Below are 17110 nucleotides of genomic sequence, written 5' to 3'. Positions count from 1 at the left end.
CTCAGCCTTAAAAAGAAATGAAATTGAGCTATTTGTAATGAGATGGATAGACCTAGAGTCTGTCATACAGAGTGAAGTAAGTCAGAAAGAAAAAGACAAATACCGTATGCTAACACATATATATGGAATTTAAGGGAAAAAATTGTCATGAAGAACCTAGGGGTAAGACAGGAATAAAGACGCAGACCTACTGGAGAACGGACTTGAGGATATGGGGAGGGGGAGGGGTGAGTTTTGACAGGGGGAGAGAGAGTCATGGACATATACACACTAACAAACGTAGTAAGGTAGATAGCTGGGGGGAAGCAGCCGCAAGGCACAGGGATATTAGCTCGGTGCTTTGTGACAGCCTGGAAGGGTGGGATGGGGAGAGTGGGAGGGAGGGGGACGCAAGAGGGAAGACATATGGGAACATATGTATATGTATAGCTGATTCACTTTGTTATAAAGCAGAAACTAACACACCATTGTAAAGCAATTATACCCCAATAAAGATGTTAAAAAAAAAAAAAAAAATGAAAGTTTAAATTCACTTGCAAAAATGGAGAAGTACTTTTCTTAGTCACCTTCCCAATTTATTTGTGAGTTACAGACTTTGTCTTTCTGCTACAAATGTTCTGCCCAGCAATTAATGCATCTAGTCCAATGAAATTATGGCGTCCGAAGGAAAAGTCCATGGAAAGAGGCTGGAACCAATGATGGAGGTCCTGGGAAGATGAACAGAAAGTAAGCTGAGCCTCTGAGCCACAGGGAATGCCTGGTAGGGGCCGGGGGGAAACAGGGGTTTTTAGGACACAGACATCACAGCATAAGAAACGGGGGTTTTTAGGACACAGACATCACAGCATAAGACTAGATGTTCAGGAGAGATGGTTTGCACACTCCACTTGAATCTGAATACTTAGGGCTGGGAAAGGAATTTAGGAAAAAGAATATGGAAAAAAATTCATTCATCTGGTGAACACTAGATGGCAGTGAATGATAGTACTTATTAAAAAATAGGAATCGGGTGTCATTAATAATGGTATTATGAACATATTTGGACTGTCTTGAGTCTTGACATAGAACAACAATAACGACAACAAAAATCGCCTGGTCACTCTTGCCTTGTTTCCTGTTCTAGCTATAATCCAAGTGATGTATAAAAGACATTATTTTTTTCCCCCCGTCCAAGGGCAACTATAGTTTTGTCTCAATCTTCTGTATTACACCTGGTTTCTCCAGTCTTCATTTTCGTGCTGCCTTGTGCTGTGATCTTTTACATTTATACGCCTTAACGTAAATATCTTTTTTTTTTCTTTCAAAAAAGAGCTTCTATATAAAAAGAACTCTTTGGAAACGGGCACAGTTCATCCTTTGATTGTTATTGTCCTCCATTCCTAGTCAAATGCTTTAAATGCTTTGCACTTGGAGCACTCTTAATAAATACTGAATCTTTTAAATATACAATATATTTTATTAGTTTTTGTTTTGCCATATGTGAAACAAGCCTGTGGCATTTCTTTTCCACTTGTTAGTCTTGAACCCTGAAAGTGCATAATATTCCTAAAGGAAGAGATTGTGTTATATTTTCACATCCTCAGGAAGTAGAATATTAGCATCTTGGACCATCAGAGCTGAAAAGGACCTTAATAGTCACATGGTCCAACTCCATCTGTTTCCAGAAGAAGTAACTAAGGTTCAGAGCAGTTTAGTAACTTGTCTGGGGTCACTGAGCAGCCCTTTAGAGAGGCGTTAGAAACAGAACCAAGGTATCTTGGCCAGTAGAGTTTCTTCATTAGTACTTTTTAAGTTCCCAGGCCGAGGTGCTGAACGAAAGTAGGTTCTCTCCAGGCTGCGGTCCCGGGCTGGGGGAAACGTCCTGTCCACGGTCACTTCTCTCAGCCGGCTTCCGAGGCTTTGAAGTTCGGGGAGATGGCACAGGAGTCCCGCGCACGCTCTGCACGACGGGCAGACAGATGGGATACGAGGCCAGTTGTCCTTCAAGCCACTGAAGCAATCCCCCTCGGTCCCCAAAGGGTGACTGCAGGTGTCTGAAGCTCTCTGCCTCCAAGAGGAAAGAAGTGTCCCCAATCCTAAACTTAAAGGGGAAGAGAAATGTGGGACTCGGTCGGTGAAGCTTCGCACACCCCAGCCTGTCACCACCCACGTCCAGGGGCGACTATGGCAGCGCAGGTGTACTCGCAGGTGGCCCGGGTGACAGCGCTGGGGGCCAAGCGTCCCGCGCCCACGCCCTCCGCCCGCCCGCGCTGCGCTGCGCCCGGGCCGCGCGCCACCTCCGGGTCCCCGCCAGACGCCGGTCCAGCGCTCCCTCCGGAGCAGGAGGCATGCCCAGCTGCCCCGACTCCGCGCTGGTAGCGCAGGCAGGAATGTTCCCAACTGTCAGCGGGGCAGGGCCGCCAATCCGGACTCCCCTGACGCTCGGAGATAACTTTTAAGAGCGGAGGGCTCACAGGACAATACGCAGGAGGGTCGGCTGGGTGGCTTGGGGCTGCGCTTACTGGCGAGAGCGCTGGGCTGCGGAAGACCGGAGCCCTTGAACCAGGGGAGGCTTGACTTGGTTCGCCCTGATTCTACGTCCTTCCAGCCCCAGCTAATCTCGGGCTTACAGGAATATACACTCGCTCTCTGAAACTGTGGAGCCACTCTTGTCTGTTGCCCAAAGAAAAAGAATTTTTTGAAAAGTTAAAAAACAAAAACAAAACTTTTCTGAGCTTAAGAAATCTGCCAAATTTTACCCAATTCGAGATCTCTTCAGGTGTTTTCCTGACAGATAGCCATCAATCACCGGCACAGGTGAAATCGTAGATGGTCCATATTTTACCTCACACTTGCTTCCTCTAACCCCTGCCCTAGCTAGCCTTCTTGGTTAGCACATAACTTTTCCTTTTTAATTTTATAAATTGAAAGATGAGTAGTGTGGGTTCTATCTTTCCATTCTTTCCCCTTCTCTTTATATACAGCTCATTTCCCCCAGTATTTTTAAATGAAATATTCTATCTAGACCAATCCACACCCTGGTTGTCTTCCTATGGCTATAGTCTCACTTATTACTGTGTCCTTTAAAAGGTTTGGATGCAGCAGGAGCTCTGTGGCCACTCCCTCACTGCATCTAGAGAAGAGAGTGGCCAGTGATACATTTTATCACTGTAGGACGCAAGAGGAAGACATTCATGAAAATGTGAGAAGCAAGAACTTAATACCCAGGAAAGTCAACTGTTTACAGGAGAGGAGGCCAAGAGAGGCTGAACCTGACACAGCCTGCAGGTCTTCTATGAACAGGAGCCAGTATTTTTCTTCTTTGGGGCATTTTACCTTCCTATTGAATGTCTGTTCCATTTCAAGATTGGAAACTTAAATGCACAATGCGTGTTGCTTTCATTTAGTTTGAAGACATCAAAGATGGGAATATGCCTGTTACAGTCTTGAGTACTTGGTAAATAATGGGCTGAAAAGCAATTTTAAGTCTGACCAACTCTTCACCTATTGGTGAAAAACTTCCAGTCACTTTTAGGTAATTAAAAAGTTCAGTCTGAAAACAAAAGGTTATCACTGAATTTCACATGCTCCCTCTGTCCTAGCCTGGCTTGCCTTAGAAGCCTGCAGTGTGGAGAGGTTGTGTCATATTGGCCCCTCTTCTCTTTCCTCATTGGTCCCTCCTTCCACATTCAGTATGCTGCCTCTGTCTCTTACAGGAAGGGGAAAAGGAGGAGAAGTCTTCATTGATCAGTGCATCTCTAATCTAACATTGAACCCCTTGGGTACGGCAGGCATACAAAGTGAACTCATAAGATGCTACTGGGAGCTCTTAAGAGCCTTTTGCTGGGGACCTCTAACTGCAACTCCCTGGTGTGGGTTCTGTCTCTCTGTTAGTCCCTTTTGCCTTCTCACTCTTTACCTTTTATATTTGATGTCATATATCCAGCTTTTTTTGGCTTAGGTTCTTCATCCCTGGCTGGAAGCCCTCTTTGGAAGGGTCCTTTACAAGATGGCGAGTGGCTGACTCCTTTCTATAGGGTCTGTATGTGGCCCATAGGAAGTACATACCTTTACCCACTTCATGGAGACGCAGCTTGCTGTGACTTTAGAAGTATAGGATTACAGCAGTGGTACTCAAAGGGGGGCAGAGAATGGGAGACAGGGACATTTTGGTTGTCACAACTGGGGTGGGGGAATGCTACTTGCATCTAATAAGTATGTCACTGAATGTCCTACAATGTACAGGAAAGCTCCCACAACAAAGAATTAGACCTAAAATTCCATAGCTCAAGGTTGGCAAACACTGGATTAGAGGAGCAACTTCCGGACACTGTAAAAGTCTATAATACCCTGCAAGAGTTAAAACTGAAACAGAACAGAGACAGAAACTGAGAAGAGTCATCGCTTAATTGTTCTTTAGAATTTCCAGAAGATTTGGCCTATTTATGCCCTGTCACTGTGCGTGGGCTCATGTGTAGGTCTAGTTATAAGACAATAAAATACTCTCAAAATGTGTTCTAGCTACCCACGTGGAGGTCCCTCAATGCCGGATCAATTTCTCATTAAGAGACCGTTGCTAATTCTTGAACTACCTCCTTACTTTGCATTTCTGTAAATCCACTCAGCACCACATCTGAAAATAGTAAGATTAGTCAGCACTGCATCTGAAAATAGGAAGACTTGTCAGAAACCAAAAATGAGCATTTCTGAGGTACTTGCTTTGAAGGCTTAATCACTATCATAGTTGCATTCTGAAAGGCATTATAGCAAGAAGAAGGGCAGCATTGCAGGGGCCCCTAACCGGCAAATAATGATGAAAGCATTAAGGACAAGCAAAGCTCAGCCTCACTGGACAAGCTGCTCACCCTTCAGCTGGGGAGACCGACTTTTCTTTCCATTTAACTAAACTTAGGTACGATGGAATGAATAGCATTTCATAAAGTTGGGGCTACAGAGAACTGCCCTGTTTATTTTAGAAATCGAATCACGGTCAACTTCATGTTTATTTCAGATGTTACTAGGTAATCAACAGGCAACAAACAGCAGAATAGATCTGGCAGTGCCATAAGGTAGCAGTTGCCGCATGCTACATAGGAGGAAAAGGTGCTACATTATAGTGGAGAGAAATCACAATGTGTGCAGCTGCTATCACAGGGTTTTGGAAGAAATATGTAAATAGAGCAATGGAGCATAAACATAACGAGGAAATGGGCAGGTCTAAACCCTGTAGAACTTAAACACAGCTTGTTTAGAAAACAGAGATGGTCCCTTGTAACTGCAGCTCTCGGACGTGCAAACGGCTTATGTCTGATTCCAGTCTGTGGTAGCAAGACCCCTCTTTACCTTGAATAAACAGGAAATTACAACCAAAGAACGCACGGTAAGACAGAGTAATGCGATCTGTATCACTCTGCACACTAGATTGCCCTGCTCCTGGATTTATATATAAACACTTCAGAGCTTTCAATGGTAAAAGGCTAGATCTGTTTATCTCTGCATTGTGTACTTGGGAATTAAGAGAAAATTAAGGAAAAAACCTACTGCAACAGTAAAAGTCCCTAGTGTAATGTTTAGAGTATAAAATTCCTTTCCTTAGAAAATGTGGTGAACTATGTTGCAGGAACTTTTAAAATAGTTCATAGAACAGAATGTTCTTCCACAGATGAAAAATTAAGTGCACCCTGTCCTTCCCCGTACCTATCTATGGCTTGGTAATGTGTCAAGCAAGCCAATTGAAAGTGAGGGGGAGAAGCTTCTCTAAGGCCCTCCATGCCTGGATTTTATCAGAGATTCACTTTTTGTCCCTCATGAGGAATTTGCCTTGATTCACAAGTGGGCTCATCAAATGCCTGCCCTGCACCGCACCTCTGTGCCGAGCCTTTGTTCTGGAAGCTGTAGCCCTCCTCATTCGAGAACGCCTGGGGCACTGTCCTTCAGAGGCAAAAGCTAGAAGTGATGTCAAAGAGATCCTGAGATTGGCTCAGGGCTGAGCAGACAGGAAGTGACCAGGGCAGCACAAGCACCCTGGGATTCTGATTCTAGCTCAATGTTGTGTCTGTTCCTCCTGAAAATGCTCGTGGTCCCAGATGTCTGTACAGCCGGGCTCACAGACCCTCATCAGTCTGCTGGGTTCTCTCCAGTCAATTGAAACCTATTTGCATGTGGAAACCAAGCCTAAGGACAGTTGACCTAAAGGAAAGAATGAAAGACACTCTACATGTACTCAGTTTTCTGGAAGCCTCAGAGAGCTGGCCCAAGTTCTCCCAAATGTACCCTTCAAAGCAGCTGAATCTCACTTTAGCATATAGTCTTTGAATACCTTGTACAAAGAAAATATGTTGCTTGTTATAGAAGCACAAACAGCATTAAGACCAACTAAAGTATATTTTTAGAAAACCCAAAGTCGTCCTATGTTTGCATTTAGCTTTTCCATTGACTATCAGTGTAACTTCAGGCTGTTTCACCTTTATGTGACTCAGTTACTTCTTCTGTGAGAGGGATAAAAAATAGCCCCTTCCTTACTGGAATGCTGAGTCCCACCCTTTGGGGTTCCAGCAGTTGGGGATGTGGCCCAGGAACCTGCATTTTTAGAAAAGCTCCTTACATGACTCTGATGAACAGCTAGACATAGGAACCACTGGTTGTAATAATTCCAAGAAAATAAAACTACTGTCTCAGGAAAATAAAAGACATTTATTTATTTTTTGGCCGCACTGTGAGACATGTGGGATTATTATTTCCCCGACCAGGGATCGAACCCGTGCCCCCCTGCAGTGGAAGCATGGAGTCTTAACCACTGGACTGCCAGGGAAGTCCAAAAGACATTTATATTTGATGTTAACCTAAACCAGGCATTAACCTGGGAGAATGCTATTCTAGTTCAAGAAATATTTAAATTCAGCATGTATAATTTTATAGACAAATTAAGAGGGGAAAGAAGAGCAGCCAGCTCTTTGGTTGCTGGCAGGATTTTCTCAGCTAATTTGTATAGAGTACTTAGAACAGTGCTGGGTATATAGTAAACGCTCAAAAGATGTTAGCAATTATTTTCAGTATTGAGTAGAAATGTTATTGTTTAGTGCAGAAAAACTGTAAGTAATCTTTTTTTTTTTTTTTTTTTTTGATGTATGCGGGCCTCTCACTGTTGTGGCCTCTCCCGTTGCGGAGCACAGGCTCTGGACGCGCAGGCTCAGCAGCCATGGCTCACGGGCCCAGCCGCTCCGCGGCATGTAGGATCTTCCTGGACCGGGGCACGAACCCGCATCCCTTGCATCGGCAGGCGGACTCTCAACCACTGTGCCACCAGGGAAGCCCGTAAGTAATCTTTAAAGAGATGAGTAACCAGCTCTTTAAGTGAGCAAAGTGTCTTTTAGAAATTACATATAAATATCCATGCACATTAAAACTTTATCCAACATGTTAGCTTCTTACATTTTCCCACCAAGCAGTTTTGGATAGCTCTCTTCTTACTCTCACTTCACGTTTTCCGTTTTAAAACTGATATTGATAATCTTTTTAGCCTTCTGAAAGACACATACCAAAAATTACCTGGAAAAGGCATAATGTTCTCATTCAAAGAAACTGGAGCTGGAAACATTCTTTAGTCCATCACCGGGACAAATGTTAAAGAGTATTTTGAAATGCATACCAACTAAACATATACATCTATAATAAAATTCCAGAAACTTTTCCTGCCTTGTATGTGTTTATAGTACAAGATGTATCTGAAACAGACGTGATGGTTTGAAGGTGTAAGATGTTTGGGTTTGGTCGATTCATTTCCATGAGTTTCTGAAGTTCCTTATCCTTCCTTCACGAGCCTCTTGCACCTTGCAGACATCAGCCCACTTGTTCCTTGTTCTTGGGACAGGGTGACACTTCTTAACAGATACAAAATGACTAAGTAACTTTTAGTAACGTCAATTGTGTGCTGGGTCATTAATGCAAGACCACTTTGTGACCCTGCTCAATTCTTTTAACCCTTTCTTCTCTCCAAGGTGTCCCTTAGTTAGAGCACCAGCCACTATTAAAACATGATCATAAATCATGGTTATTTGTCCACTGACCCTTCTTACGATACCACAGGAAAAAAAGAAAAGAAAAGAAAAGAAAAAAAAGAAGCTCAGGCCTCACTTAGACAGCGTCTCTGCTCTTGATGAATCTTTATGGAACCTTATCTTATATTTTTAACAGCAAAGCTCGGGCTCTGTTTTACTGAAGCTGTTTATATATCTAATCAGAGTGGATCAGGAAATGTGGTTGACAGCACAGGGCTGCCTGAGAAACCTACTTGCTGGCCAGCATTAAGGCCACTTTTCAGCTTGAAGGCATGATCAATGGAGTGTGTCTGAGGCTCTGTTTAGATTAAGGGAAATAACGCACTGGTGGCCACATTCATCCCAAGCAAATCATTTTCCCTCACACGGGCTGCAGTGAAAAGCTTTCCAATAAAGCGCTGGCAGGATTAAACACAACCAGCTCCTCACGCGCCCCTCCTGTGGTGGTTGGCTGCAGGCTGGGAGGAGCCCGGGCTCTAGCCTGACTGCAAGAGAGAGCAGTTACAAGAGAGAGCGTTGCAAGAGAGAGCAGCTCACACTCTGCCCTACCGCTACCTAGCTGGGTGCCCTATGGCCAACGATTGGATCTGTCTGAGGCTTTGTTTCATCACCTGCGAAATGGAGATGTATGAGTCAGGGTTCTCCAGACAACTCTCTCGCTCTATCTAGATCTACAAATATATCATATACATATATATGTATGTATATACATACATACATGTATATATACCCCTGACTGGGGCAAGGGAGGAGGTACAGACTAGCTGAGGCACAGAACGACACCTCGTCTTCAGTCTTCCTTCGCCTTGAGTCCTGGGTCAAGGCAAAACTGGAAGAGAGCAGTGTTCTCCAGAGGATTGCCCACTGGCTCCAGCGGGAAACTGAGTCGGGGGCAAAAGCTTCTGACCCTGGGGCTACAGACGAGAAATGGAACTGAAGAAGAGCGGGGGGGAAAAAAACTACAATCCCCAAAAGACCATAAAGCGTCCACCTTACTCATGCGTAGACCCCGCCCAATTCAGTGGTTGCCCGGCAGCTCTTTTCGCGCATGCGCTCTCCGACCAGTCTGCTTCCAACCCCTTTTGTTCCCCGGCCGGGGTTGGTACCCGGACCTCCTGTGACCTTCATCTCGGGTTGTGATGTTGCCCTTCTCTTCGCTCTGGGCGACTCGGCCTCTGCAGAGATGTGGTCACCTGGTCAGGATGGCCATAAGGTGCCAGCACAGCGAGGCGGCCCAGACCCAGACTGGAGAAGCAACCAAGGGCTGGTCAGGCCAGGAGAGTCTATCAGACAGTGACCCTGAGATATGGGAGCTGCTACGGAGAGAGAAGGACAGGCAGTGTCGCGGCCTGGAAGCTCACTGCTCCAGAGAACCGCAGCCAAGCTGCGCGGGAGGCCCTGGGGTCCTGTCTGAACAGCAAGTACTCGGAAGGTTATCCTGGCAAGAGGTACTATGGAGGAGCAGAGGCAGTGGATGAAATCGAGCTGCTGTGTCAGCGCCGGGCCTTGGAGGCCTTTGACCTGGATCCTGCTCAGTGGGGAGTCAATGTCCAGCCCTACTCGGGGTCCCCAGCCAGCCTGGCTGCCTACACAGCCCTTCTGCAGCCTCATGACCAAATCATGGGGGGATCCCGTGCCCGATGGGGGCCATCTCACCCATGGCTACATGTCTGATGTCAGGCGGATCTCAGCTACATCCATCTTCTTCAAGTCTATGTCCTATAAGCTGCATCCCAAAACCAGCCTCACTGACTATGACCAGCCGGCACTCGCTGCTCGGCTCTTCCGACCTTAGACTCATCAGAGCTGGTACCGGTGCCTATGCCCGCCTCATCGACTATGCCCGCATGAGAGAGGTGTGTGATGAGGTCAAGGCGCACCTGCTGGCGGACGTGGCCCACATCAGTGGCCTGGTGGCTGTCAAGGTGATCCCCTCACCTTTCAAGCATGTGGATGTTGTCACCACTACCACTCACAAGACCCTTCGAGGGGCCAGGTCAGGACTCCTCTTCTGCTGGAAGGGGGTGCGGGCTGTGGACCCCAAGACTGGCCAGGATATCCTTCCACGTTTGAGGACCGAATCAACTTTGCTGTGTTCCCATCCCTGCAGGGGGGCCTCCAGAACCATGCCATTGCTGCAGTGTCTGTGGCTCTAAAGCAGGCCTGCACCCGTTCCGGGAGCACTCCCTGCAGGTTCTGAAGAATGCTAGGGCCATGGCTGATGCCCTGCTAGAGCGAGGCTACTCGCTGGTGTCTGGTGGCACTGACAAGCACCTAGTGCTGGTAGCCCTGCGGCCCAAGGGCCTGGATGGAACTCGAGCTGAACGGGTGTTGTAACTCGTATCCATCACCCCCAGCAAGAACACCTGTCCTGGAGATCGAAGTGCCACCACACCTGGGGGCCTGCGACTGGGTGCCCCAGCCTTGACTTCTGGATAGTTCCGTGAAGAGGACTTCTGGAAAGTTGTGGGCTTTACAGATGAAGGTGTCAAATCGGCTTGGAGGTAAAGAGCAAGACCGCCAAACTCCAGGATTTCAAATCCTTCCCGCTCAAAGGCCCAGAAACAAGTCATTGGCTGGCTGACCTCAGGCAATGGGTGGAGCAGTTTGCCAGGGCCTTCCCCATGCCTGTGCACTGAAGGCACCTAAGAAATGAAGCCCACAGACTGACGTTTATTCCTCTTCCCCCTACCTGGATAAGTTGGGTGTTGGGGGTAACTGCCTTATCTTCCAATTTTTTGCTGGGGGAGTTGAAGGCCGCCCACTTAGGGGCAAAGGCAGGTGTAGTTCCCCTTCCCAGAATTTGTAGCTGAGAAAGTTGCTTCTTGTCACAACACTTAAAAGGAAGAGGCTTGAGGCTTTCTGCCCTAATCTCTCTCATTGTCTCAGTGTTATAGACTCCCTGCCCTCTCCTGGGGAGGGGGGAGTTCCCCTTGTGAGCCAGAGGAAGGAGTGGGTAGGCACCCTTCTTTCATTTTTATCTAATAAAATGCTAACCTGCAAAAAAAACCTAAAAAACAAACAAAAAATGTATATACATATACACATACACATATATGTATATATTTGTAGATCTAGATAGATACATACATATATACACACATACATATAATGTAATAGATACACATACACATATAATGTCTACCCACTTATTTATATGGAGATTTATTTTAAGGAATTGGTGCATTTGGTTTGGGGGCTGGTGAGTGTGACGTCTGCAGGGCAGCCCTGGGGGCTGGAGACCCAGGCAAGGGCTGACGTTGCAGCTTGAATCTAAAAGCCGTCTGGAGGCAGAATTCCCTCTTCCTCAAGGGAATTCAGTTGTATTCTCTTAAGGCCTTCAGCTGATTAGAAGAGCTCACTCACATTATAGAAGGTAAACTGTGTTACTCAAAGTCTTTGGATATAAATGTTAATCTCATCTAAAACATACCTTCGTAGCAGCATCTAGACTGGTGTTTGGCCAAAAACTGGGTGTCACGGGTACCACGGTCAAGCTGGTTGACGCATAAAATTAACCATCACAGGGGATCGTAATAATACTTTGTTCAGAGGGGCTTGGGGAAAGTTAAGTGTTAATGCCTAAAAAACACTTTGCAATGGACTCTGCGTCACAAAATTTTAAGGCAAATTTGACTCATGCTTTAAGACTAAGTTTTAAAACATTCAAGAAATGTGTGTTACCTTCGGGTAGAATTCAGCACGACCACGTGACAGCGTCTGCTTCAGACTCCTTTTCAGCCCCATGGATGAGCCTCCAGCAATAAGCTTCAGAGTCCCTGGAAATTGAGAGGTGACACACTTGTAGCAAAGACATGTTTATAGGCTCATCGAATTTTTAAAATCTTACCTTCTGCTCTTGAAAAACAATAAAGAACCTTTGTGGTACAGTCAGTCAGCTTTTCGTGGGTGTCTTTATACCTTGTGGCCCCAATAATTTGGAACGTGGAGTAGTAAGTTAAGGGTTCATTTAACACTGTCTTACCCAGTGCTTGCCTTAGAGTTGGAAAAGGGGACTTATAAGAATGTGGCTTCCATGTGCATCTTCCTCTCTGTGGTATGAAATATGGCCTCAAAGAAAACATCGCTGTTTCCATTTCAAGGTCCTTTTGGGAGCGGAGAAACTGGGCAGTTACTGGTGGAATGCTACCTTTCCAAGATTTATGAGGAGTCGTGGAGGGCTCAGTAAACTCGGAAGGTAGCTTTTGTATCTTGCAGCACTCAAGACTGATTTAATTTCATGTCAGTCCTGGAACGGTAACCACTATATGAACTGCAGGTTTACAAATTGCTTCTTGGAGCAGCTGACCTTGCAGGTGCCGGGAGTCAAACGGAGCAGAAAAGTAGAGGAAGCTGGCAGATTGAGAATCTTGGTACACCGAGTGAGCATCCATTTCACCAAAACTGGAGTTCTCATCTGCCCCCCATTTTCACCCCCAAACCCCTTCTTTCCCTTGAGTTTGTCTCCTGCCTAAAATACTCATTTTTTTTCCCCCCATAAGATGTCAGATGGGCTAGTGAGGGAGAAACTGGATTATGCGACCATGGTAAACGGGGTCTTCTGAATTTTCAAAGATCATTTCATGAAAATTCTCCTCCTGAGCTACTCAGAATAAGTAATATAAAGCCTAATTTACATCTCCTCTCACAGTAGAATCCCTGACAGGGATGTTAAAACAAACTGATGTCACTAAGTAAAGCTGATATTCAGAAGCACTGGATTCTTACAGGAGCTAAAAATATGGTTTGGAGTCATGGCATTGATTAAGTCAGGCCTTAAAATCAGCAAGCAACACACAACGCTATTTGAAGAAAAGCACACATATCAGGATAAATCTCCCAACAATTTTCAGTCCCACTGCAGTGGAGCGTTGTTTATGTGGGTGGTGGCAGCCTCTTTTCCCTTTTGTCACTTGGAATTATGCTGGACCGAGCATTCGTGGACTGTGGGGGGGGGCAGCCTCACCTTGGCGACAGGATGGTCACAGTAGTTTGTGAGGTATTTCCATGCTCTCAGAATGCATATCTGCAGTTAATTCTAAAAGAAAAAAAAAAAAGAATACATTTCTTATAGAAGACATGTAATCTAAAATGCAGCTGTGTCAGTGACCCAGACAAGAAGTCATCCCTGCTCTCAGGAAGCTTAGTTTAGTGGGTGGGAGGCTGTAGTTAAAAATAAGTTATACAGGGCTTCCCTGGTGGTGCAGTGGTTAAGAATCCACCTGCCAGTGCAGGGGACATGGGTTCAAGCCCTGGTCCGGGAAGATCCCACATGCCGCAGAGCAGCTAAGCCCGTGTGCCACAACTACTGAAGCCTGCGCACCTAGAGCCCATGCTCTGCAACAAGAGAAGCCACTGCAATGAGAAACCCACGCACCGCAACAAAGAGAAGCCCCCGCTCGCCGCAACTAGAGAAAGCTGAAGCGCAGCAACGAAGACCCAACGCAGTCAAAAATAAATAAATAAAATAAATTTATTTTTTTAAAAAACTGTTGGGCTTCCCTGGTGGCGCAGTGGTTGAGAGTCCGCCTGCCGATGCAGGGGACACAGGTTCGTGCCCCGGTCCGGGAAGATCCCACATGCCGTGGAGCGGCTGGGCCCGTGAGCCATGGCCGCTGAGCCTGCGTGTCCGGAGCCTGTGCTCCGCAATGGGAGAGGTCACAACAGTGAGAGGCCCGCGTACCGCAAAAAAAAACCAAAACTGTTGTACTACAATATGCTATGTGCTGTAAAAGATATGCTGTTGTAGCCCAGAAGAGTCAGTCAGGGAAGGCTTCAAGGAGGTGGTGGCATTTGAGACGAATATTGACCGGTGAGTAGTTTCTGTTTTTTGGCTTTTTGTTTTTTTGGCTAAGCAGAGTTAGAGCCAGGGACTTCCCTGGCGGTCCAGTGGTTAAGAGTCCGCGCTTCCACTGCCGGGAGCACGGGATCGATCCCTAGTAGGGGAACTAAGATCCCCCATGTCGTGCCGCGTGGCCAAATAAAATAAAATAAAATAGAGCCAGGAAGAAAAAGTCACAGAGTAGTAAAAGGGCCAGAAATGTTCCAGGAAAGGTGAGAACTTAATGTGTCTGAAGCAAAAGACATGTGATCAGTGACTCAGGAGATGAAAGAGAGAGAGCTTCGGAACAGCCTTGTAACAGCCTAAAAGTGAAAATGTGGTCCTCGGAGAGTTCAGGAAACAGCTGTAAGAAGGAGAAGGACAGAATATGAGGGGCATTTGTGATCAGTGGAGTGTGGAGGCTGTGTGTGTGAGAGAGGGCTAATGATACACAAATTTCTAGCTAGGAAGTCTAGTCGGGAGGTCACCCTGCCGAACTAAGTCATTGCTAAAGTAATGGGAAAGATCTGCAAGAGCAGACGCCAGTTGCTGTGGCAACTTGAATGGGAGACAGATGGGCGGTGGGAGGGTGGAAAGCTTTCCCTGAGACCGTTTAAAATCTCCTTTCAAATTAACGACAAGTGTGCCAGTTCAAGAAGTCACTCCAACAACATGGAAAAGAATTTGTGTCAAACTCCACAAGCTGAGTTAATTTTGAAAGAGACCCTTGATAATAGTTACACACTATTTTCCATATTCAATTACATAATTTGCATTTAAAGTACACAATACGTTTCAATCTTTGACCCAAAGTAAGCTCATCTTCAAATAAACTTTAAAATATGCAATTTCATTTTAGTCTGATGAAGACTTCTTTTATCTGACAAGGACCTAAGAAAAGACTAATCTGTTCAAAGTTAAAAATAGCACAGAACATTCATCTAAGAAATTCTTTACAGGAGGTACTACAATTTTTTTCTGGAATACTTTCCCTTTATCAGAGCTAATGGATCATATATGCAGTAAATTACTTCTTTCAAAGTGAAATTCCATCTAGATCAAGTTACACTCATTCTGTGTGTGCACGTGTCTACCTGTGCAAACACCCAGCCATTTCCACAGCCATTACCTGATATATCGTCAGCATCATAAACCTTATTGTCACTAATTTTACACAGCAAGAGGCAAATTTCATACAAAGTAACTTTCATCTGGCTTTTCTTTTTTGTTATATTTTAGTAATATTTCTATTTTAAGAATCTCATTTTCAAAGTGGGGAGAAAAGCAATAGTACTACATAGAACCACAAATAAACCAAATCTAACTTAATGTGGTTGATATGAACTAACTTAAATGCCTTTATTTGTGTGAACTATACAACAAATAATCCCATTTAAGGATAGTATTTAGAAAAATATACCAGTGAAAATAACCAAATGAAAATATTTGCATGTATTGGCACTTAAAAAATCAACCTGAACATTATAAAAATTAGGAAATTCCTTATAATAATACTGAGAAAAAGAAATCTCTCCTATTGTAAGTGCAATTGTAAGTTTAAGACATTTAATCATACTGTATTTTAAGTAGTCATTAATAAAATTAATGTTGCTAAGGTGGTTCCTAAATAGCAAGGATAGGATCAATATTTAAGTATAACCTGCTAAGTTAAAGTCAGAACATTTGGACAGTTGAAAACAGATTCGAAATATTCCCCGATTTCCAGTTATACATTGTTCTTACCTATGCATAATACATTGAAAGGGAAAGTATAACACTGGCAAAATTCCAGTCTAACAAATGATGTAGGTTGGAAACTCAGTTTTGATGTTTTAGGAAGTCAGTATGTCTAAACAAAAGTTAAATTTCATTATTTTAGGTGTTACTTAGGTGATCTTCTTGTAAATGAAAAGGAAGAAGAATAGAGTGCCCGGTGTAGAATGCAAATCAAATAGAAAATTTTCATATACCCATCAGATGTTTTGGAATTCTACTCACAGAATCTAGGGTTAAATACAGAAAATAAGACAATAATAATTCCAGAAAATATATTTGGAAAGGATCTGAATCATTTTGCATCGAAGCCTTCCAGAAAAAGAGCTTTCATAGTTTTTTGGTAACAAGTTAGACATTAACGTTCTTGCAATCATGTTTTTTGGATTTATTGAACAATTTCTGATAATATACTTTCCCCAAAATACGTTATTTTTAAGGTCTGAAGGTTAACTTTGAAAATATATTAATGTACTAATAAAGAATAAAAACTTATTATCTTAATTCTGTAAATGTCATAACAAATCACTAATCAAATATTTTTTAAAGTGTCACTTTTTTTTAATTCAAACAGAAAGTCACAAAAACTATAATCATCCTCATCAGTTCACTGAGTCCCATGTAATTAATTTTTTTTTCATCTTGATCTTTTGTTGGCACTTTTATGAATTCATCAGTTTTCCATTAGAGCTCTGAAAATGCTTATTCATTCAGTTCAGCAGGATAGTCAGTTACCAGAAACCTGTGCTTGTCAGAGTCTTTTCCATGAATTCCTTAAAGCTTTAGGATACAAAATTAACATGCAAAAATCAGTTGCATTTCTATATACTAACAACAAATTATTTGAAAAAGAAATCAGGAAAGGAATCCCATTTATAATAGCACCAAAAAGAATTTAAAAACTTTGGAATAAAGTTAACTAAAGAGATGAAAGACTTGTACACTGGAAACTATAAAACATTATTGAAAGAAATTAAAGAAGATAAAAACAAATGGAAAGAAAGCCATGTTAATAGATTGGAAGACTTAATATTTTCAAACTGTCGTACTACCCAAAGTAATCTACAAACATAATCCATATCAAAATCCCAATGTGTGTTTTACAGAAATAGAAAAAAACAATTCTAAAATCCATATGGAACCACAAAAGAGTATGAATAGTCAGATCAATCATGGAAAGAACAACAAAGGTGGAGGCATCACACTTACTAATTTTCGAGTCTATTACAAAGCTACAGTAATTAAAACAGTATGATAATACTGGCATAAAGACAGACATACAGAGCAATGGAACAGAATCAAGAGCCTAGAAATAAATCCATGCATGTTCAGACAATTGATTTTTGACAAGTGAGCTAAGAATGCACAATGGAGAAAGCATATTCTCTTCAACAAATGATGCTGAGAAAACTGATATTCACATGCAAATAATGAAATTGGACCCTTATCATATGCCATACGCAAAAATCAACTCAGAATG

General features: G+C 43.7%; 1 pseudogene; it reads left to right on the top strand.

Moving 5' to 3' along the window:
• The first annotated feature begins 9208 nt into the window (after nucleotides 1-9208).
• On the top strand, nucleotides 9209-10661 carry LOC116742492 (annotated as a pseudogene).
• The last annotated feature ends 6449 nt before the right edge of the window (nucleotides 10662-17110 follow it).

The sequence above is a fragment of the Phocoena sinus genome, chromosome 17 (genome assembly GCF_008692025.1).
Source record: "Phocoena sinus isolate mPhoSin1 chromosome 17, mPhoSin1.pri, whole genome shotgun sequence".
In the NCBI taxonomy this organism is placed as follows: Eukaryota; Metazoa; Chordata; class Mammalia; order Artiodactyla; family Phocoenidae; genus Phocoena; species Phocoena sinus.
This window is presented reverse-complemented; position numbering and strand designations above follow the sequence as displayed.